The 25,159-nt window shown below is 42.4% G+C and overlaps 2 protein-coding genes across 10 annotated transcripts in view; one reads left to right on the top strand and one right to left on the bottom strand.

The window, feature by feature from the left end:
* The window catches only part of mcm8 (minichromosome maintenance 8 homologous recombination repair factor), a 409,889-nt gene that overhangs the window by 370 nt on the left and 384,360 nt on the right, over positions 1-25,159 (top strand). For 8 of the 9 annotated variants that reach the window (XM_058059051.1, XM_058059053.1, XM_058059049.1 and 5 more), the window contains exon 2: positions 1,878-1,940. The gene's annotated coding sequence lies outside the window, so the exon portion shown is untranslated. Of the gene's footprint in view, positions 1-1,877; positions 1,941-25,159 lie in introns of those variants that run through there. The other variant, XM_058059056.1, reaches the window with a different exon arrangement.
* Positions 1-25,159, bottom strand: part of cdh11 (cadherin 11, type 2, OB-cadherin (osteoblast)) — a 73,717-nt gene that overhangs the window by 24,144 nt on the left and 24,414 nt on the right. The window contains exon 2 of the mRNA XM_058059062.1: positions 12,476-12,531. The gene's annotated coding sequence lies outside the window, so the exon portion shown is untranslated. The remainder of the gene's footprint in view (positions 1-12,475; positions 12,532-25,159) is intronic.

Genomic DNA, 25,159 nt, shown 5'->3' with positions numbered 1-25,159 from the left:
AGAAAACTTTTGTGCAATTTGTTCTCCTTTTGTTTTTCTTAATTGAGCACATTTTTTTTAAAGATATCACCCACACATCTTTCAGTACTTTAACTCTCTGCAGCAAATTAATGTGTCGAGCAGTGAGGTGTAAATAATTACAACTTTAGCTTTTACAATCTTTGTGTGTTTTCTGCATTCTAAAGTGGCAATTTGCCGTGGCGATAAGCGCCAATTTATTTATTTATGACACGCCTGAAAAGCTTGAAGAGTAGTGTGTTCTGTTTACATATAAATGACGCATTTGTCACGCGATTCATGACCCAAAATGGTGTGCATTGGCAACAAAAGACCATGCTCCCGCATGACATTATTTACACCTTGTCAAGTCGCATTTATGTCTAATGCACGACAATAGTATGTGAATAGTCCGTGAAGCATTTGTGGCATTATTTGGTCCCCCATGACGCCACACAACAGCTTTATTTATTCTTTTATTTGTAAGAAACCAAGAGAGAAACAGCTCATGCAATAAAGACTAGTAAGTCTGTATCTTCTTGCAGGTAGAGAATGTGCAAAGAGCAGGAATGAGGTAATAACTAGGAAAAAAAAGAGGCACAGACATGGAGGGACGGGGGCATTATTAGTTATTGACATAAAATCACAAAGAAGATCCAGATGAGCTGATGCTCATTGAGATTTGGTGGAAATATTAACCCATTCATATGATTGCGGCACGTTGCGTTCATGATTAGTTCATGGGAATTTATGGGTCTCTGGTACATCATTGGCATGCAAAATTTCATACCACTGCAGGGACAAAGTGTGTGCGAGGCGGTGATGTCATTGTTTAATTTGCATAATCAGCCTTGATGCATATGCATGCAGTTGTGATGGATTGCCCACCCACACCTCCCGCAGATAAGTCCCATAATAATGTGTTTATGAAGAGTACTAACAGGTGGTGTTATTAATCTCTGAAACTTCTGTATGGAACCACTGACCACTCAGAGAGCACAAATTCGTCAGTCTATCCCATCATCTTTAATTTTGAACTTTGAAGTGTACACCGAGTGCATCACTTTTAAGTAAACTCCATCTTCTATGCAAATAAAGGCAATGCTAATATAAACAATGATGTAGTTTTAAATCTGCATGCGCAGTTTAGCCAATATTGAGGCAATTTGTTTTGCAGTCAGATGCTATTCATGAAATAAACATGGCTGTAATTGCCGTCATAATGATATCAGAACATCAATAAAACATCAGCTTCAAATATCTCTTTTAAAGCGTTAGAAAACTCACATCGGTAATGGCGTCTGCATTGATAGATCATAGAAAGCAAGCTGCAGAGGTAGGTAGGTAGCACCACATTGATCTGTGGTGGTCCAAATTAATTAGTGGTGAGCTGCCGCAGACAAATGAATGTGAGGTCAGCAGTATCGGTAACATAAAGTAAAAATAAAACAGACTGCAGGTAACAATAAAATAATTTATTGTGAGAGTCCAAACAACCGGAGGAACCTTGTTAAATAACACACAACTTTATTTTCATGGCTCAGAATCTCCTCACGGGTTGTCAAAAGTGTCAACTCGTATGTCGGCAATTAAGCGTCAGCCCAATTTAACGTGTTAACACGAAGGAAGTCCAAAATAAATTGGTAATTTCATTTGACCGCTCATCCTTTATTTTGAGGTGATGCTGTCACTGTGACAAAGAATATTTTATGGTTGTGTCAGAGTGGCACCTCTCTAATATGAAACGTCACCATCATAATTGATTTTTTTGGGGGGTCAAAAAAAAAAATGTGGCTTTTTTTGTATTTGAAATATATATATATATATATATATATATATATATATATATATATATTTTTTTTTTTTTTTTTTTTTTGCAGACGTGCGAGGGAACTGTCGAGGGAGGCCCCGCTGGAACAAGACGGCGATAACGACTCCCAAGGGTGAGTAAGGCTTTCTGACCCTGCCACTTCCTGTGTCTGAATGCATGATTCAAGAGTGGCATGAGAACACTGAACAATGTTTGTGTGCATCCATACTGTATCTCTCTCTCTGTGTGTGTGTGTGTGTGTGTGTGTGTGTGCGTGGCCCTCAGGGCCGTGTCGTTGTCACGAGTTGGCCGCGATGTCTGTGATTCATTGAGTAACATTATAGCACTGCCAGGCTGCTAAGTTCTACTGGGAGAGGGGGGGGGCTTATGGGACTACGGGTGTGTTCCAGAGGTCTTAGCGGCGGGGTCGCGCCCCCCGCTAACTGACACCATGTGTGCCAGTTTGTGTCAAAACTGCGTATATGTGCGGCCAAACATATTAGAAATTGTTAAAAGTTGAAGCACGCTCCCCCGTCTGCTGCTGCAGTCTGCTTTTTTCTCTGTCAATTTAATTAACTTATTGTAATTCTGTTCCTGTGTTGTTTTTTCAGAGATTGCACATTCGGTCACATGATTTTTATTCCAGCCTACAAGCCCAAATGCTGCACTATTAAAATGAAAGACGAGCAAAAAGATGACACTATTTCAGCAAAATGTTATATCAGACCACAAGAACATCATAATTTATTGTTGAAATGTTAGGAATGCTGTGTAAAGGCCAACTGTCCAACGTGTACACATTTTTTTCATACTAGGCATGCATTTTGACCCTATTCATGTAGACCTGGGTTCGATTCTCTGTTCTTGCATGTTCTCCCCGTGCATGCGTGGGTTTTCTCCGCGTACTCCGGTTTCCTCCCACATTCCAAAAACATGCTAGGTTAATTGGCGACTCCAAATTGTCCATAGGTATGAATGTGAGTGTGAATGGTTGTTTGTCTATATGTGCCCAGTGATTGGCTGGCGACCAGTTCGGGGTGTACCCCGCCTCGTGCCCAAAGGCAGCTGGGATAGGCTCCAGCACCCCCGCAACCCTTGTGAGGATAATGCTACTGTGTCAAGGCACCGGCATAAACACACTACACTGGCTCGCTCCTGTGTATGCATCAGTATCAGAGGGTGTACAGGTCACCTCCCAATTTAACATCCATCCATACTAGGGTCACGGGGCTATGCTGGAGCCTATCCCAGCTGACTGGAATAGGCTCACACTCTCATTCATACTGCAAATTAACCTAACATCCATGTTATTGAAATGTGGGGGGAAACCGGAGTACCGGTACCGGAGACAACCGACGCACGCAAGGGTAGAACATGCCCAAGTGGGCAGATTCCAACCCAGGTCTTCTCGACAAACATGCTAACCCTATTTTAACAATTGCAATTAAAATGACTGTTGTAGCACACTCATTAGTTCCAGCCACAACACTCCCCTTCTCTCTTCAATTGCCATTATCTGCTCACTAGGAAAGAAGGTAATGCGCTAAATGGTCAACATCCATGTGTTGTTCCCAAATAGCGGACAACCATGTAATTGAAAGGCTTCATCTTTGGTGCTTTAATGTTACGTTAACTAGAAGACGTCACTTCGGTCCTGGACTGCATGCTCCACAACGGTTGTGTAGCTAATAATAGGAACTTGGGTTAGCCGTTTTCTGTCCAAAAATCTGCACAGGCTCGAATACAATGTGTGGGGAGATTATTGGTTTTTGACTGGAGGCAGCGTTGCAGAGATTGAGCACAAAACAACTTGCACTGTACCCTTTCGATGCCCCAGCACCGGGTTTTGTACCCTTATAGTGGGGTAGCACCAGGTGGAACAGATGGGTTTATTTCCCAAGATGAGTGCATGCACACCTGCAACTGCCTGTCGACGCCTGGCCGGCACCACCCGACCAGATGCGAGATTTTTTCCCCCTCCTATTTTTATTCTAGGATGATAAAAATGGGGTCATGAGAGGTTTTTAATGAGATTTTCCGTTACTGTCGAAATCCACTCTCCAAAACAAATCCCCCAAGCTACTCTCTTGTAGATGCAAAGCCGCCGACTTCCTTTCTTTTTTTTTTTTTTTTTCTTCCCCCCCCAAACGCGCCTTGCTTTGAATTGGACGTGATGTGCGATAAGGCGGCCAACGGGAGAAGTGAACCGGACAAAGAGCAAGGGGAAGGACAGCCAATCACGGAAGAGGGAAAAGCAGATGTGCAGTTTTCTGGAAATGACAAGCTGTCGAGTAGATTTCACGCACAAACGTTGGCCATGTTGAGGATTTAATGTCGGGATCTCCTCGAGAGTTATGGCGTTGCTGCGTGAGCGCTTGAAACGAATGACTGGTTTGCATTTGAACTTTTTCATCACAAAATTACACACATCCATCCTGTCAGCATGCTATTTTTTTTTTTGTCCTGATTTCTCTTGATGCACGAATACGATGGCATGTTGTTGTTACTTCAACATATGGAAAATATTTATAAACAGATGCTGCTTATTGAAAGAGGACGATTATAGGGACGTAGAGTTGAACGGCGACACAAAGTTTTTGCACGTTCACAACAACTGACTCATACTGGACGTGTGATAAAACTGTTAAAAATAGTTGCGTAATTTAGCTTACACCACCAAAACTGAGGCCTAATTGCTTTTCAATTGGAGGGGATAATCGTGTGATTACAAAGAGCAAGCTCCTAAGCTTTGTTTTGAAGCATCGGTTTAAATTGGTATTAATGATACGATAGCACTGACACACATACCCACTTGGTGTGTGTGTGTGTGTGTGTGAGAGGTCAAGTGGTTGGTGCATGTGTAGATGTAGCTGATTAGCGTTGAGCCATTAGTGTAATTCAACTGCTAATTAGCACCACACACCTGACTAACAGTATAGTAATTGTATGAATTTTACATTGAGCGTCCCCGCAATATAGAGTCATTGTCCATCTCATCTATTTTGGTCCTAGAATATCAACACAAACAGTCTGGTTCATGAAATAATTGGGTTTCTCCAATTTTAATACCTCTGTGTGAAGTCCCAGTTTTCATGTATAACTGAACCTCGGTTAGCGTACGCCCCGGTTAGTGTGTTTTTCAGTTAATGTCACAAATTCATGCCAACATTTTGAATTTGCGTACATGCGCCGTTAGTGTACAATATGACTCATATGTTCTTGTGTTATTAACAAACGGCGTGAGTCCTACTGTGTGTATTTTCATCACTTATCGTCATGGGCAGCCTAGCCTAGCTTGTTACAACATGGAAACGGGAACTGGGAGTCAACTCTGTCGCCCGTCTGACCAACATACAAGTATACGTTATGGTTTTGTGCTGGTCTAGAATTCAAGAAATAATCCATGGAACAATACTATGTTGACTTTCAATTCAATCTTCAGTGCTTTGCTGGAATAACTAGCATAGACCAGCTACCGGCATGACCAGTTGTGTTTTCGCGCAGCTATGCTGGTCTATGCTGGTCTATGCTGGTCTATGCTGTGTTTTCGCGCGGGGTAAGCTGGTCTAGACCAGCATAGACCACGCGAAAACACAACGTATGCTTGTTATGCCGGGAGCTGGTCTATGCTAGTTATTCCAGCAGGGTACTGAAGATTGAAATTGAATTGAATTGAAAGGTAACTGAAAGTCAACATAGTATTGCGCCATTTTTTATATAGCTATATTTTGTATAGCCCTTTTTTTTGCACCATGGATTATTTCTTGAATTCGATAATGGTTTTCACCTTCTTTATCAAATGTTGACGCTCGCAACTTTTATTGGCTCTATTTTCAATTATGATCAAAAGTAGAACAGATACTTGAGGCAAGAAATACTTTTTGAATTTAAGAAATAATTGAAAACATGAAGGCGGTATCTGTGTTGCTGCTTCTTAAAGGGGAACCGCACTATTTTGGACTTCATGACTTCACGCAATGTTAAGGTCAAGTAATGTCTAAATGTTTTGTGTTATTAGTGACCAGAATACTACAGTACATATCATTCATTTATTCATTTTCTACCGCTTATCCTCATGAGGGTCGCGGGGGGTTGCTGGAGCCTATCCCAGCTGTCTTTGGGAGAGAGGCGGGGTACACCCTGGACTGGACCAGTACATATCATATTTATTTAAATATGTTTTGCCTAATAATAGACCATAATCTACCACAAAACAATCATTTATTAATTTCTGAAAAAAATTCCATTGTTGGTGATTGTGGTCATTGTTTCGCTGTCACTGTTGTCACTGTCACTCGCAAAAGCTGGATAGTATAATTTTTCATAGCTCTTGTTGTGTTGTCTTGTGTTTTATTGTGTGTTGTGTTAATTCTGGTAGACTAATCCACAGGAACAAATGTTGCCAAAGAGAAAGAAAACCATCATTGTCGGTCTCGTGTGTCGCCTGTTAAATCTTGCATCAAACTACTGAGCAATCATTGGTGTATTTTTTCATTAAGTGTTATTTTGATGACTTGCAGTTTGTGTTGAATTAGCATTGTGTAACTGGAGCGTTTAATTTGAGTTAATGAGACCATTAGGAAAAGTTCTGTACTACTGGGGGGAGGACGTGAGAATCTGAGTTGTTCACGATGATTTCAACAATAAAAGTCATCACATCGGTTGGTGTCTTTCTATAGAAACTGCGATAGAATTGTAATTGCGTTGATGCCGGGACCCAAAAGTCTCCAATTGGCGTCCAAATGAGTGTCTGCCCCCCGCCTGATGAGATGCGTTGAAGCTGGAGGCAAAACAATGCGTCTCTAATTAGACCGTTGACTGCCGCTTTACGCACTTTTAACGACTTCCGCCACCGTTTAGCCCTTTTTTTTTGCTCCTGACCAGCTCCAAATTAGCGGGGCTCTCGTTTTAATTATGATGCTCACATTAAAGCTGGACAAGGACACCAAGAAAGACAGTATTGACTCCAGTAGCGACATGAAGGTCGCCCTCAATTAACTTGAATTTTAATTCATGCTCTCTCGCCTTATTTGGCTATTTATCTTCTTTCTTCTGTCACACCTCAGTAATGTCAGTAATGGCAATTACCGCCTGACATCCCAGTGTTTGGAATGACAAAATAATTGACTGGAGCAGCCCATTCCACGCTGGAAAAAGGAATATTAATCAATACACTGCGCGCCTTTTTCATCCTGGCGTATTGTTATCTTGAATAAAATGTTTTGTGGCTGCGGCAGACAAAGATGAAGCACTTTTGAAAAGGCCGCAGAGGTTCAGAGGTCGCAGCGGATGTCACCACATTGTTGGTTAACTCCGAAGATGAGATGTGTTGGGACAAAGCGGCATTGTGTCTGAAAAGACATCAAGTACCTCTGACTGTCTTTTTTGCTTCCCGTCAGCGACGAGGACATGGTGAAAAGGTGACGGGGTGACGAGGGTGAATTTGCTAGAAGGGAAACGGTGACGTCTGGAAATGATTTCAGCCGAAAGGAAAAATAAAATGCCTCAGATTCTTTGGGTCTAACAGAGCGGGACAAACGGCCACAAAGAAACCAAAGTAGAGGAAAAAAAAACATATTTCTGGTGTGTGTGTGTGTGTGTGTGTGTGTGTGTGAGAGAGAGAGAGAGATTGCACAGCAGCTGGCTCAGCATCAGGAGACGGTGATTATTAGTGAAGGGAAATAAAACTACTGTGGTTTCTGTAAGTTCATAGGTCCTCCGCGCCACCAGAGGGGGGCCTTGTCATCATTGGCTTGTTTGCACACAGAGAACATCGCTTTTGTTATCGCAGGCCTCGACCTCCATGCACATTGTTGTTATTGTTAACTGTCGTCATGGCTATGGGATCGCTAGCCTTCAGTTTATTTATTCTAAACTTCAAAACGGAGTGAGGAAGATGGATCAAAACCTACCACTTCCACATGGAATGGGAGGAAAACATATTTTTTCCCCCACTATGTCATATGGGACATGTTTCTCATCAATTACTGATGCCTAGTGCTGTTTTATGGCAGCAACAGTAGAAAGAATAGAGGTAGCTGATATACAAAAATTTATTTTTATGGACTTATTACCGTTGTGTGTCAAGTCATGCCCCCTCCCTGCTTAATGTTGATTGGTCAGATCGAGGGAAACGTCAGAATGAAAAGGAGCACAGTATAAAAATGCTTCAACTGCCTTCAAATGAAACTACTCTTGCAAGGTCGATGTTGATGATTGAAGCCATATGGAGTTGTCACTCTGCCAATAATTACTCTGGAACATTCCATTATGAGACATCATGTGCTCTATCATTTATAGATCCATGCTTTTTTTTTTTATTGCATTTCAACGTCAAAGCTAGAAGCTATACAGCTCATTCCTGATGCCACTAAAAAATAACTAAACAGGACAACCACAATGTATCACACTTGGCATCTCCTGTTCAGCAGGGATGTCCCATTCGGGCTACATAAATCATTTAGCAGCACAGATTCACGGATCTGATCATTACAATCCAAATTATTTATTTGTGGGAAGCTTTCCCATGGTGCATTTGGGTTATGGGTTACGGGACTGCCCCGATTTGGCCCCCAGGACTTGAGTTTGACACCTGTGATTTGCAGTTTTTTTTCAACACTAACTAAAAAGGTCAATAGATTCATCACAATTTAAGGAGGAGAGTGAGATTTCACTGCTAAAACCACAACTAAAATCTCTGCTGCTATAAATGAAGGAAAGGTATCCTAGTGGGACGCAATTATATAGCGAGGAGGGGGTCCCGCTAGTAAACTCTAATTTAGTGTGTGTGAGTTAGAGTAGGATGTCGTTAAAAAAAAAAAAAAAAAGCAACGCCTCACTCTCTCCTCATGAAAAATCGTGAATTACTGCGCCTCGCTGGAGCAGCGAAGTGGCCGTTAAGCAGCGTCCGGCAGGGCGTCCGTTCATCTTGTTAGCAAAAAGCTCGTTAAAGGTGGGCAGCTGTGGGGGAGTGGAGTTGGTGGAGTGTGACGCTGCAGGTGGCGAGGTGGTGGCAAAGGAAGCACAGAGGATTTGTGTCCGGCTCGGCCGTGTGGGGAGCTCTGACATGACATGACGACTAGAGAGGAAAGATATTAGAATATGAAACAGAGTGAGATATCACAGAGGAGGCTGCATGGAAATCCTCTTTTTTTTTTTTTTTTTCCTCGCCCCTCAGAGAAAAGAGTTAATCCTCAGGGGCTTACATTTGTTTTTTCCCCCTCTCTGCTTGTGTATTCCTCTATCTGATATCTTTGACTCCTGTGTGCTTACCCGTCAGCCATATTTGAATATGCTCCTCCACCCCTCCCACAGGCCTTCCCCCCCCCCATCCTCCTCATTTTTAGTGTTTTCTGAGCAGGTCTTTACTTGTTTTTTTTTTTTTTTTTTTTACATTACAATCCCAACATGTTCTACTTTTGTTTTGATCTTCCACTGTAAAAACGACAGAGTTGAGAGTGATGCTCTTGAGTTTGCATGATCTCAACCCAAAGAAACTGACATTTTTTAAAATATAAAATCTCATTTTTATGTAATGCAAATTGCAAAGCTGTGGCTGCTGCACCTTTCTCAAGCCCAAGTGGAATTTATTCCGCTGCAGGCCTTTTTTTTTTTTTTTTTTTTCCTCTTTTCAGCGCACCTTTAAAGCCGGGCCACAGGTTTTTATTGATGTGTGCTCTCCTGTATCTCACTCTCCATCAGTCAGCCAGCAGGCTAATCAATACGGGTAGAGGGCATTAAAACTTACCCTGGCTGCTGCAGTTTGTGTGAATCCTCCCTCACTAATAATAATAATACCCGCCGCTTATCATGCCTGCCAGACACCCGTCACTGTCACATTTCTGACGCTGATGGCAGCTGGAGCTTGCTGGGGAAGTGCTCATATTTAGTTAGAGCAGTGGTGTCCAAAACTTTTCCACCAAGGGCCACGTACAGAAAGATTGAAGAATTGGGGGGGAATTTTGATACATTTTGTATATTAAAAATGCCTAAAGGAATACGTTGTAAGTCAATATATGCTAATCTGAACCTATAGCTAATGATACATCACATTAATATTGGTTTAATTCAATTTTTACAATATGTGGAGGACGAATAAAAATGATCTAAAATGGCTCTGAAGCTTTAACTTGGACTGCTCAAGATCACCAAACAATTTTAGGTACGTACACCTGTGCAGTGTAACACAGCCATCCATGCTGGTATGCTGGAGCCTATCCCAGCTGACTTTGGGCAAGAGGCGGGGTACACCCTGGACTGGCAGCCTAACAGCCAAAACTAAATTTCATATATCTATAAACATAATAATTCTCCATTTTTATTGTATTTCATGCAGATTCAGAGATGAATGATGATGGTGTTTTTCCATACGTACACATTTGGCTTTTTATCGCTTGGCCGTGCTGTCACGGTGACAGAAGAGGTCGCCTGGATGAATGCCTGCTTTTATGGGATACACGCTGAGATGGGGCAGGGGTCACGGGGTTAAATGTCCAATCAGCAGACGGTGCGACAATAACTAAGAAGGCTTGTAAATTAACAGCATTTAGCATTCTGTGCATCACCTTGTATCAAGAGGGCTTTATATCTAAGTCACTAACTTACTTAGTGTACTTAGTGTAGTTGTTTGGTGTATCAATCAGTCTGGAAAAGATCATGAAGCCATTTCTAAAGCTTTGGGACTCCAGCAAACCACAGTGAGAGCCATTATCCACAAATTGGGAATCCACGGAACAGTGATGAATTTTCATAGAAAAGGCCGGCCAACCAAAATGAACCCAAGAGCCCACCAACGGCTCACCCGATAGCTCACAAAAGCCTCCAATATGGCTGAATGACAACCATTCTACAAATGTGACTGGGCCATAATTCCTCCACGGTGCTGTAAGAGACCAGTTATTGGGTTTAGGGGGCTATCACTTTGTCGGGCCATGTAAAAAGTTCCATTTTAAAAATGGATGTTGTGTTCTCATTGACTAATATTTCAATTTGCTTCATGATCTGAAACATTTAAGTGTGATAAACATGCGAAAAGGATTACGTTAAAAAGCCATAGCATTTCAGTATGTGGAATCAAACTATGGAATGGCTTGAGTAAGACCCTCAAACAATGCACAACGATTTCAAGAAACAATACAAGCAGTTGATGTTTGCTAAATACAAGGATGAAGAGTCTTGAACCAGTCATGATGTGCTATATATATCACTATATTGACACTTACTATGGTACCCATTATGTCATTGTATGGTCATATCACCTCGTACTTCAGTACGAGGTACATTATTTAAAAAAAGAAAAAAAAAACCTTAAACTGTATTATGGAAAGCAGGAAGTGAACAAATGTAGCAGTTACTGATTGTAAAAGTACCAGATGGAGGGGTAGGATTTAATAAGCTTAATTACGGTTCTTTTCTCCAGTTTTGTTGTTAGTTAGTTGCCATATGACCTCGTACTTTGGTACGGGACAAAAAATTAAAAAATCAAAAATTCAAAAAAACCTAAACTGTATTATGGAAAGCAGGAAGTGAACAAATGTAACAGTTACTGATTGTAAAAGTACCAGATGGAGGGGTAGGATTTAATAAGCTTTGCTTCTTCCTACTCCTTTTGGACATGTGGAACTGTGAACTGATTATGTGATGCATTCAATTGTAATCTGATGCATGTTCAAATGAAATAAAACCATTACCATTACCAAGATAGACATACCATTGTATGTATATCTTGTCAGTATGCAGTATTGTACCCATACCTGTGATGTACACTATTTTTTACCTTTTTTATGCTTCGGATGTTGAATTCCTGCCAGGCTTGATTTATTTCTATTATTTCACATTTAACGGTCTCCTGGAATGGATTGTCTGAGTTCAGATGCTCCACTTGAAGTAGAGTACAACTCATGATAATGAATCCAGTATACATTTATGACAGCAAACCTGGATAAAAAAAAAAGCTTCTTTCTGAGTAAATATGTGTGTGAATAATGGTGAATCAAATAGCTTGTGACATTTTTTGCCAGTAAAAAAAAAAAAAAAAAAGTAGCCTGGATCCATTTAGGGTTTGAAGTTTGGAAAAGGGTGCTTGTAGACGTTGGAAAAAAACTTCCTGCTCCCTATTCTCCCTTTTCTCGCCTGCATTTGAAGGATTAGAACGCGGCGTGCTCTGAAATGGTCTCGTCAGCCTGCCAGCCGCTGATAAGCAGTCTGAGGATCGATTAGATCTACCTTTTTTTTAATCTATTCAACTCTTGCAGGCCGATGGGAGGATTGTAATGCTAGTAAAGGAGACGTGACTTTGTCATGGCGTCACCAGAGGGCAAACCTGGTTTTTATTGGTGTTTTGTTTTTTAACATAAGATCATATAACGTCTGTTTTTACAAGTTTTCGCTGGAGGCAAACAATTCCAGTTCATTTTCTGTGAAGCACGAAGGGCAAAGTGAGGAAGAAAGAAGTGGATGGAGCAAAAAGCACCAAAAAAAAGAGAGAAAATGGCCTCCTTTCAATCGTCACTTTCACTCAGGCTCCGTGTGAGGGAGGAAGCAAGTTTAACGGAATGCTAAACAGGCGAGTGGCCCGGCGTGTCAACGTCAATTCACAGGCCTTTTGATTACACACACACACACGTACGCACACAGAAACAGCAGAGGGGTAAAAATGTCGGAACCCACCTTTAGCTCATTACTGGCGTCACATCCAATGAAGCTTCTTTCTGCTTACGGACTGCCTGAAGAGAGAAGAAGAGGACGTAACGTTAACCTTTTTGTGTCCGTTAAAAGTGCTTCATCTTGTCATTGGATGCCACCAGAAACACAACAAGCACAAATTAAGCAAAGGAGGTGAAATAGCACCACAAATGTAAAATCTAAAAATAACAATCAGCTGTCAGACGCTCCTCATGAGCTCTGCCGGTAATCGTTTGTGAAATTAAAAAAAAAAAAAAAAAAAAAGGCAGTCCGCTAAGTATCAAACTGGCGGAGCAGTGGTTAGTTATAAATTGTGTTCGCATTTGCTGTCGGGACGTGTGTATTGCACGGCGCCGGCGTGTCAAAGCAAGCGCGTCGACTTTATGCATGACTGGAGCCGCTGAGACGCAACACAAATATATTTTATTATTCATGCGCACCCTGCTCAAATTCACCAGGCCGCTTCCTGCTTTTGACAAATACTGTTTTGAAATATTCAATGTTATATCGACGCCGGTTCGGCTTCTTCATACTTCTTTTCCGACATGTCGAAGCAGTCATACACTTTAATGTAACTTTGGTCAAAAATGTAACCACGGTACAAGAATTGGACAATTAGCCGTAAGTCCACGTAGGCAAGAAGTTAACACTTGCTTCCTTTTTGGCACCCATTCATTCATTTTCTACCGCTTATCCTCACTAGGGTCGCAGGGGTGCTGGAGCCTATCCCAGCTGTCTTCGGGCGAGAGGCGGGGTACACCCTGGACTGGTCGCCAACCAATCACAGGGCACATATAGACAAACAACCATTCACACTCACATTCATACCTATGGACAATTTGGAATCGCCAATTAACCTAGCATGTTTTTGGAATGTGGGAGGAAACTGGAGTACCCGGGGAGAACATGCAAACTCCACACAAAGATGGCAGAGGGCGGAATCGAACTCGGGTCTCAAATCTGTGTGGCCTGTGCGCTAACCACTCTCCACCGTGCAGCCTCTTGGCACCCAATGGTACAAAAACATTTCATGTATTGCTATCACATTGATAGCACAACACACAATATCACACACAATATCTCTGCATAATCATCACTGCAATTACTTGCATTTCACTTAAATTAAATTAAATTATTAAACATCTCTGGTGAACAATGGCGGCACATGTTTACATATTTCACTGAAACAGACGAGTGCATAACGATGGAAATGAGTTTTCGAGGTCTGGCTTTCGATGACTTTTTGCTTACAGAGTAGACATGTGACTAGATCGTGAGGCAGTTACACTTCCTGTCCCTCACCTGTATCACTGAGATCTATAAATGTATGAGAACTCATTGTGTACTTAATGAGTTGGCCAGTGAGTGCAGCCATAAGAAGGAGCTAATCTTGTCCCAGGCAGGGGGTTATTTTCAAATAGCCACCACTGTTTTAGCTTCCACTGCTTTTATCCGTGAGAGCAGAGGTGTCCTCAGCAACTGCACCTCCATCAGTCAGCTCGCAGTGAGACGCCCTCCAGCGAGCAGCTTAACCTCGAAAACGTCCCGCTGGAGCCCAGCGGCTGCACTGAGTAGCTCCGCCGGGACGTTGTGAGTGAGAAAGTATGATTTGTTCAAACACAGACTGGCTGGAAGAGAGCTGGGAGGCTCCAGGCTTTGTGCTTCTACTAACTAGACAGACGCAAAGACCGACAATGACATCAAGCGTCAGCCACGGTTCACCTCTTAAGGCTTCATTATGCTAAGTATAGTCACTATGCTCAGTGTTCTCCTTTTAGCGTGAGCAACCACTGTTGACTAGCTGTTTAGCCTCCTAGTAGCACTAGTAGTAGTGAACAATGGTGACTAAAGAGACATCCAAATTGTTGTTGGAGCTGGAACTATTCATTCATTCATTCATTCATTTTCTACCGTTTATCCTTAGGAGGGTCGCAGAGGTGCTGGAGCCTATCCCAGCTGTCTTCGGGTGAGAGGCGGGGTACACCCTGGCCAGCCAATCACAGGGCACATATAGACAAACAACCATTCACACTCACATTCATACCTATGGACAATTTGGAGTCTCCAATTAACCTAGCATGTTTTTGGAATGTGGGAGGAAACCGGAGTACCCGGGGAGAACATGCAAACTCCACACACAGATGCCCAAGGGCGGAATCAAACTTGGGTCTCAAAGCTGTGTGGCCTGTGCGCTAACCACTACATCACCGTGCAGCTTCTTGGCACCCAATGGTACAAAAACATTTTATGTATAGCTATCACATTGATGTACACACAATATCTCTGTGTAATCATCACTGCAATTACTTGCATTTCACTTCAAAATTATTAAAAACATCTCAATGGCGGCACATGTTTAACCTAGCATGTTTTTGGAATGTGGGAGGAAACCGGAGTATCCGGGGGAAAAAAAAAAACATGCATGCATGGGTAGAACATGCAAACTCCACACAGAGATGGCCAAGGGTGGAATTGAACTCGGGAACCCTAGCTGTAAGGCCTGCGCGCTAACCACTCATCCGCCGTGCAGCCAGAGCTGGAGCTAATAGACTAAAATGACATTTTTCGCAGGAAAATTCCATTCCACTCAGGAAATTATGGATCTATGTCACCGTTTTGGAGGGTTAGGCGTGAGATGGTGTGGCTTATGCGGACACCATGACGCTGTCGCATAATGAAGTGACACCTAGCATCATATAATCAACATGCCCACTTAAATAAAGCGAATCATTCGCAATGTAAACACTGTGAACCCTCACAAATCTCTACACGTAGATGATGGAATTGACTGTGGCCCAAAAGTGACGCCGCACAAAATTGATTTTCGGCCACGGCGCACTGTTGAGGAAAAAAACCCGAGACAACAGTGTCAATACTCTAAAACGTCGCCTGTGTGACTTGTGCAATGCATGAATTAAAACGCGTGTATCGATCGCCGCCTGCCACTGTTTGTGCTGTGTCCAAGTTTGATTGCGAACACGTTTAGTATTGATTCATTTCCATGCATTCCTACCACAAAATCATTTTTTTTTTCAGTCCACCTGGCTTTGAGTGGCCCGAGGAGAGTGCCTGTATAATCTTTGGGGACTAAACAACACTTCAAGCAACATTATGTAATAATCACACTAGTTTCAAGGCGATTGTGGTGATACATCGCCTTGAAATGACGACAATAGTGGCTCTTTTGGTTGCCATTGCAACCTTATAGCACCTAACTAAACTGTTTGGAATATTAGTGAACTACCTTATTGTGTAGCTGCAGGCTAAAATAAACAAGCAGTGCACTTCCCACCTGTAGGGGGAGCAAAACTACAGCGGAATGATTCCTTCTTGCTGCTTTTAAAGCTCAGTGCTAAGATGTGAGTCATGTGATGGAGCAGCAACTATGAGATGATGACACGATCATTTTAGTATCATTTCTTTGCCTAGCAACACCACACTTCTAGTAATGCTTTTCTAAAGTACACACACACACATTTCAACAGCTTGAAACCTCGGCCATGGGTGTTGCGGCTGTCATTAGCTAAAAGGCCCGAGGCTGGAGTGAGACCAGAATAATTATTCTGATTATAGTCCTCCAACTGAGCTCTATCCAAACAAATTACGCTCCCCCGGATTAAAATCTGCTGCTTCTATATCGAGATGCTAGGATTTATGACATCAGATCAGCCAATTGAGGCCCCAGCAGCCAGAACCTTCGTGGGTGTTTTTGGTTTGGATGAAGTGTGAGGACGTTTTGAGCTTCACATTTTACTCTCACGACACCGCTGTTGAAGATCAGGCTGGCATTCAAAAAAAAAAAGGATGTCAACACTGCTTTTCTTCAAACGAGCATCACAAGAACATCGTGTCACAGCCATCTTTATTTTTGTATGCTCTGCCTGCACTTGTGACGTGTTTGTTTTTCCACCTTTTGCGTCCACCTGTTTCCACCATTGAATCCATATGTTGGCCTTGTTGGATGGAGTTCAGCTTAAGTTGACCGGTCAAGGGAAGTGAAGTTTAAACGATTTTGGAGAAACATCCAGAACAGAGACGGACAGCATGGAAACATAAACATTAACATATAAATGGATCCCTATCCATCCCCGGGTTCCATACACTTGATAAACTACAAAACAGTTACAACAAGAGGCCGATACCGGACTATACCATACAGTAAATCATTCATTCATTTTTTTACCGCTTATCCTCATGAGGGTCTGAACTGGTTGCCAACCAATCACAGGGCACATATAGACAAACAACCATTCACACTCACATTCATACCTATGGACAATTTGGAGTCATCAACTAACCTAGCATGTTTTTGGAATGTGGTAGGAAACCGGAGTACCCGGAGAAAACCCACGCATGCACAGGGAGAACATGCAAACTCCACACAGAGATGGCCGAGGGTGGAATTGAACTCGGGTCTCCTAGCTGTGAGGCCTGTGCGCTAACCACTCGCAACCGCGCAGCCTACAGTAAATCTCTTCTGGCAAAATCAACATACAGTTTGGTATGACTGAGCTGCCAGGTTAAAATACTAAATCACGACAGATGAATACACACAACATTGTGGAGCGACCACATGTCACTCGATTTGACTTTCTTTAGTGCAGCATTTAAACGACTCCACACTTTGATTCAGTTCAGAAACCCTTTATGTGCTTATGCATATGTCACTATGTGATTGATTTGGCTTTTAGTATAGTATTTCTGCCTTTGCGAACACCGTTTTGGTTGAACATTTCCAATAAAAGTGTTGCATCACATTGATTAGTTCCACCTACAGCATCCGTAGACTTGTCTGAGTGCATAAATGCATTAAAGCTGAATAAAAAAAGGAAGAATGCAGTGCACAGTACCCGGATATTGCACAAAACTATGTGTATGACCCGCCTCCACCCACTGAGATGAGACTATATCACTGACATTTTGTGACATCCACAGAAGCCAACAAGCTAAATAGTCAACAACTGTCATGGTTGTTCACCAAGCATTTTGGCTGAAAATCAACTCCGATGAAACACTTCAAAAAGTTCAGACGCTGTCAGAAGCATAAACCAAACTTTAATCCCAATTTTTTTTAATCAGTAGGTGTAACTGTAGTTGCAAATGTCCGCAAAGAAGCATCACCATCTCCCCATTACTTATAATGTACGTCCTTGATTCTTTAAAACTTCCATTCAGCGAACGTAACCTTAGGACTGCTGTGTCAGCATCTTGGTAATGGACGCACTGAGATCGCAAATTGTAAATTAAAGCATCGACAGAATGCGGAAGAGGTCTTGTAATGCTTCTGGGTTTTATACCCTGCGTGGTGGCCTAGGTTAAATGACGCAAGCATTAAAAGACAGCAGGGGGTCAGCATGATGAACAGCTGGTTCTCACACACACACACACACACACATAAAATCTGATATTGCCGTATGCACCAACAAGCTGCCTGTGCATGTGTTTGGCAATCTTGCCAATTTAACCACGCGCCATAACAACGTTGTCTTATTTTTAGTCTCATATTGTCCATCGCTTTCTAAGTGAGCATCGTCTTCCTCCTCTTCTTCACCTGACTCACCGCCTGCTCTAAAATAAATGAAAAGCTCACATGAGCTGAAGTGGTTCCTAACTATTATTCATCCTCAGACGTCCTGCCGCCCACGTTGCTAACACTCCTACACGCGCTCCAGACGCTTTTTTATTTTTTTTTTTAACTTCCTCATGTTACAAGAAATAGAACACAGCATCCCAGTTCGATGGTTTTTAAATAATGTGTGTGGTTAGATAAGTGGCGGTCTCGCTGTAGACTGTAAAATATGCTTGTTTGACTTTCGAAATTCAAACATCGCCTTTTATGCCTGACTCTTTTTTTTTTTTTTTTTTTTTTATCTGATTAGAATAGACGGCATGGCGATCGAGTGGTTAGCACACAGACCTCACAACTAGGAGACCAGGGTTCAATCCCACCCTCGGCCATCTCTGTGTGGAGTTTGCATGTTCTCCCCGTGCATGCGTGGGTTTTCTCCGGGTACTCCGGTTTCCTCCCACATTCCAAAAACATGCTAGGTTGGCGACTCCAAATTGTCCATAGGTATGAATGTGAGTGTGAATGGTTGTTTGTCTGTATGTGCCCTGTGATTGGCTGGCGACCAGTCCAGAGTGTACCCCGCCTCTCGCCCAAAGACAGCTGGGATAGGCTCCAGCACCCCCCGCGACCCTTGTGAGGAAAAGCGGTAGAAAATGAATGAATGAATCTGATAGAATAACTTCCTTCTCATCAATGGAACATAAAGCAACATAATGCTCATTACACTACTACTGATCATTTATACGTTTACTGTGATTTTTCCACAATTTTTGCTGTTTTTTTTCTTTTCCAATCACTGTCTCTTAGTTCCAGCCTCCTGGGGTTCTACTGCTCACTATCTCACTATTCTCTTGGTATTCCATGGCTGCTCCCCTCTGCAGCTCTTGGTCTCTTATCTAAATCTCCATTGAGAGCAGAAAGAGAGTCAGTCAGATAATGCAGGTCACTCCGCAATGACAACCCTAAAAGGCATCAGGGAGAGAGAGAGAGTGCAATAGTCATGGAGTGATTGATGGACGGCTTGCCATCAAAAGCTTGCAGACTTAATGAGCAGCTTGATATGAAAGTTAGTGTACATCTGGTGTTTTTTTTTTTCTTTTTCCCCGCCATGTCTAAGCAGTTTATTTTAAGAGCCACCGTAAGCCTGTGACTGTGATAGATCAGCGTCAAATACTCGCCAGATGCTGCAGCATTTCAACAAAGCCACATGTGCACGTACCCTTTGTCTTTTTGGAGTCTCGGAATATGTTTATTCCTCTTGTGAGAATGTAGTTGGAAATCATGCACATTGTTGTTATGTTCAGAATTGGACTATGCCAAGTAGTGACATTCAAGTTATTGTGCCTTTACAAATCCCCAAAAAGGAAACACTAGTTAAATTTTTAACCAGATGTTTTACTGGGGGGCTGCACGGTGGACGAGTGGCTAGCGCGCAGGAGACCAGAGTTCAATTCCACCCTCGGCCATCTCTGTGTGGAGTTTGCATGTTCTCCCCATGCATGCGTGGGTTAGTGTCCATAGGTATGAATGTGAGTGTGAATGGTTGTTTGTCTATATGTGCCCTGTGATTGGCTGGCCACCAGTCCAGGGTGTACCCCTATGACCTGACCTCAGATACGTGGTAGATTTATGGATGGATTAAGAGGTTACGTCCTATACGTCTTTTACATTTTTTTTTTCTTGCGTGAGAGTCACAAAGAGGTGATGATGCAACTCCACAATAGAAGAGATCATGTTGAGTGCAGCTTTAAGCCACCGGAAAACGGCCACCAGGTGGCAGAAGTGCATTTTATAAGAGCTCAGCATGCATCTCTCCCATATAAATACTGCACATGCTCCATGGCAACCAAGAAGTGAAAAGGCATCTCGTGAAAATTGTAAATGTTTCATCGTGTTACATAAATATTTTCATGTGAAACAACTTTTTGAGATGTGCAGAGAGGGACGGCTTTTTAAAAATGGCTGATATTGAATGAATTTAATTGAATTTTAAAATGACAAGAGCAATCTACAGAAAAATATTTTTTTTCCCCAAATTTATTTTCTTATGAGCCATATAACTCAAAGAAATACCCTGTTTTGAATTTTTTGGACGTTTGACTCCTTTCAATGTGACTCCAAACAGTCAATGGTAGGTTACGCCATCACCGCTCACGTGTTGGCGGTGGCGCCGTGCAAAGTGCTGAGTGACCCACCGGGGAGGAACATTCAGTGTTGTATTCAAGGGCACTCAGGTAAAAGGACGGAGAGGTTGAACCACCACTCAAGAGATGATACTCCAGAGTCGTAGCCATCTTTACTGTGATTAAAAAGTCTGCCACCGAGCCCGATCCGGTTTAGGGTCAGGTTACGGGGATCGAACCGTGGTCCCATGAGTCAAAGCTTTTTGTGTGCTGGCCAATCGTTAACAGACTTACTAGCTGTGTCTCACAACTCTCAATGATCTTTAATAATGAAGTAAGGCTGGAGGAGACGGATGGAGCATTACAACTCCATTAACTTGCCTCCCGTCTAGGCGGGATGCTGAGAACCGCTGCCATCATATTTGAACAAGCCGCGACCACATAGCTGGTGACAAGGAGGTGGTCTCCGCTCCTGCAGGGCTTCCCAGCATTCAAAGACAACCAAACAAACATGTCCTCTCAGACTGTCGACTCTTACTGTTACCGTCTGTGTGTTCTCCATTGATCCGCGCCCCGGGTGTCTTTCTGAACCCACATCTTTTATTTTTAGATGTTGTCCTCTCTTTTTCCCGCCCTCGCTTCTACCGGCACTTTGGCTGTGAGGCCCGGGACGCCTCCATCCATCTCGCTGTGGAAGCGCTATCAGATCCACTTGCTGTCGGCCGCCGCGTTAAAAGCCTTATAGGGTTTCTTTGTCCCGGTGTCGGTAATACAATGTGCTGTGTGTGTACGTGCGCTAGTGTGTGTGTAATGTGATGCAGGCTTTTAATTCAAGGAAGGAGATGAAGTCAGCAGGTAGAGGTCACGACCCCCGCTAGAGGACACACTGTAACCTGACATGAAATTGATTTGGAGGCAAAGTAGCAGAACATACCAAACCTGCTGGAGTGTGTGATTGCTGTGATCTGTGTGTGTGTGTGTGTGTTGCATCAGGAAGGAAGTCAAATGGAAAAAAGTGTGGGTGGAATGAAAAGGGAAATAAAGAATGTCCACCTGAGAAAATCATCAGCAGTTAATTTAGTTTAAAAGCGACTCTTGCTTGCTTTGACGTCTATCTGGGCTATATTTCCTCCACTTCCTGCCTCCGTAGCGACACTCGCCAGCTAAAATATGCCTTCCTGGAGTCACACTAATCGCACAAAGTCGTGCAACACTCCAGTTCATATCCAGCATCCTTGCTCTTTCGGTGTTTTGTCTCGCAAGTGTTAAAAGGTGGAAGTGGGAATATACACAGGAAGTTACATATACGTGTTGTCAAATTTGTTACCATCTAATATTAACAGTGCTCAACTTCTTTTTCCACTTATTAACTCATTCATTTTCTACTGCTTATCCTCACAAGGGTCGCACGGGGGTGCTGGAGCCTATCCCAGCTGTTTGTCAGGTGAGCGGTGGGGTACACCCTGGACTGGTTGCCAGCCAATCACACGGCACATATAGACAAACAACCATTCACACTCGCATTCATACCCGAGGAGGAGCACTCATTGTCGGACACACTTTGTCAGAGGCATAGCTGGTAAGGTGAGGGCGTGAGGGCGCTGCATGGACACACAGCCAAAATTAAATAATTAATTAATTAATTAAAAATTAAATAACAATTAAATACATACATAAAAAATTCATTTGTGGTGCGTGCTGGAGCCTATCCCAGCTGTCTTGGGGCGAAAGGCGGGGTACACCCTGGACTGGTCGCCAGCCAATCACAGGGCACATATAGACAAACAACCATTCACACTCACATTCATACCTATGGACAATTTGGAGTCGCCAATTAACCTAGCATGTTTTTGGAATGTGGGAGGAAACCGGAGTACCCGGAGAAAACCCATGCATGCACGGGGAGAACATGCACAGAGAGCGAATTGAACTCGGGTTTCCTAGATGTGAGACCTGCGCGCTAACCACTTGTCCCCACATCTGTGTGATACATGTAATCAAAAGATGGTGTAATAGTTTATACCGTTTCCTGGTAAGAAAACCATCTGTGTGATAAAGTTAAATCGCTTTAAAGGAACAGTCTGTCCGTGTCGTCAAGAGGGCTTACTGAGGCGGCGAGTGCCGACAAGTGGTCACGTTTGTGGGTCGTGACGAGCAGAAGCACGGTGCGGGTGAGCCTGAGCAATGGTTCTAACCCAATCAATGGAGAGAGTGCAGTTAGAAAATTACAAATGGTGCCCATAATCAATTAGACACTTAACTGCGTCCTGAAGGAGACTGGTGCAGAATCTCAATGGGGCATCATTGCAATGCACTCATTCATGTTTACGTTGCATCATCATCCTATGTAGATGCTAAAACAATGTATGTAGATACACAGAATATAAGGTGGGCCCTGTAATTCTTTGCACCTCACTGAGCTCTTTAATTTTCTCTTCTACACACACACGCACATACACACACATGATCCCTCAAGCATCAGCCGTGGAATTGAAAAAGCTCTTGAGAGAAATAATGGAGCTGCGGCCGCCCTGCAGCATAAATGCTTGTTTGGGTGGGTGCGAGGAAGCGTGCATGGCTCTCGGAGGAGAAAGAATCGGGGAGATTGTTATTCACATGGTAAAATGTGATTGGCAGACATGTGACATTGATGGTGGGGGCTTTCATTCATCGTTTTTGTAGCATTGCTACAAAAGTTTGTGAAAAGTCACTGTTTCCACGGAAGTTTAAAGAACTTAGCAGTGAAGTAAAGATGGTTTTCGTACATTGTTGTGTACTTGTATATTATTTCAGTGCATAAAATGAATACAATACAATACAGCAATAAAAAAATAGTACAATTTAGGTTTTTTTTTACATTGGTAACGGCCCCGAAGAGCCCTCCTCCGAGATGAGGCCCCGCCCTTTTACGATTGATGGTGCCAAAGCGTGTCAGGCTGATTGGAAACGCAAGCTGAGGTCAAAGCAATCTTAAGGGCTTTAAGGCTCCCTCTTCTTCCTGGCTTTCTAAAAGCTGCACAGTCAACAAGGCTGGCTAATTGACATCAGCATTGGAGGAAGTGTTTCACCGAAAGGCCTTTTACAATTGTTCGATTTCTATTCATTTAACTGCAGCATGGTTTCTTATTGGCCTCGGTGGCTGTGGCTGTAGGCGATCGACCTGTCCAGCATCAAATACATTCTTTGTGACTATTTTGTATAAAAGACGACTCGATTTCATTTTTGATGTCTGTTTCCGCATCCTCATTTTGTGACAAAGTTTCACAAAATTGCAACAATTCAATAATAAAAAAACAGTGGAACTTACGTTTCAGCTTCCATATTTCCCGAAGTATAACACCTCATCGTGCACCAAACGCTCAGTACTTCGACCAAACTCCGACAAAACATTGCACCTCATTACACGTAAACAGGGTATTCCAAACACACTATGTTGCAAGTAAAATAAGGATGCATATACCGTATGTAAATGAGCTAACGTCTGCAGAGACTGACGACTTTTTAAAAATAGCTGATATTGAATGAATTTTAAAATGACAAAAATAATCTACCTAAAAATATTTATTTTCTCCAAATGTATTTTCTTATGAGCCATACAACTCAAAGAAATACCCTCTGATAAATACCCTCACATTGACACACAATGTGAACTTTAGAAAATATTTCTCGGTTAGTTCTCCATTTTTTGTCAATGTTTGGATAATAAAGAAGATGACACTGATTCAAAATCAGAAATATGGTGTGTCGTTTTTCTGATCAATAGACTTTGGGAAATATTTATTATTTAAAAACTCTTGACATTCCAATTACAATGGTAAATACTTGCTTTTTATATGTTGTACTCACAGTATTATGCCATATATTATTATTATTATTACATTCATGACAAATGATTGCCCAGCAAAATTAGTTATCGTGACAGGCCTACTGTGGCCACTCAGAACTCATCAGCGCTATTACAACATTGGTTCTGTTGCTGTTGTGTTGTGCAGTATACTAGCAAAATATGTAGTCAAAGAGAGCTACAGTTGCATTCACACTTTCTCATGCATTCCCAATCATTATTTCTCTCTGCCGCAAACAATTCTTTGCGGGTGTAAATAAATCAATGACCTGGCTGTAATTAGAACTGGTAAACACCCACCGGGTCACTACATTAAGTATACCGCAACAATCCGATCTAATACAAGTACTGTAGAAATGAGATGGCGTACTTGTTACTACCCTGTTGTCAGGAGCGGATGGGGCATCTTTCAATAGTCCCACTCACCTTACTGAGAGATGTGGGTTCATTTTGTTGCACCGGTTTTTGCTTATAGACGACAAGCTTTAAAAGCTGAAGCCTCCACATGCGGCAGTTTCAATGCAATGATGACACACACACACACACATAAGTCTGCACTTCCCTTGCATCCCTAATCCCTTTGTAAGGACGCATTTGTTGCGTATAACAATAGCACTCTGTTTGCTTCCCCACACAAACAAAGATAAAGGCAGAGGTGTCGTCAGGAGGTGGGTGTTAAATGTTATTTTTTTAAAGAAAGCATCATCCTCTCATGCTGACGTGTGGAAATATCTTCTGTACACCAGAAGAGCAAATTAGGAGCATTCTTTGGAATTGAATTTTGTAATGTAGTCAGCCATGTGCTTATTTCACCTTTTCTGTGTTTCTCACAGGACTGCAATGTATTTATGGCGGTGATAGGTTGCAAAGGGGGCGTAATTCATACAACATGTACAAGTTTTTAGCTGATCTTAGGAAAAAAAACATACATGGTTTTATATTGGCATTTTGAACAACCACTCAAGTATGGTAATGGTAATGGTTTTATTTCATTTGAACATGCATCAGATTACAATTGAATGCATCACACAATCAGTTCACAGTTCCACATGTCCAAAAGGAGTAGGAAGAAGCAAAGCTTATTAAATCCTACCCCTCCATCTAGTACTTTTACAATCAGTAACTGTTACATT

The sequence above is a fragment of the Doryrhamphus excisus genome, chromosome 20 (genome assembly GCF_030265055.1).
Source record: "Doryrhamphus excisus isolate RoL2022-K1 chromosome 20, RoL_Dexc_1.0, whole genome shotgun sequence".
NCBI classification, from domain to species: Eukaryota; Metazoa; Chordata; class Actinopteri; order Syngnathiformes; family Syngnathidae; genus Doryrhamphus; species Doryrhamphus excisus.
This window is presented reverse-complemented; position numbering and strand designations above follow the sequence as displayed.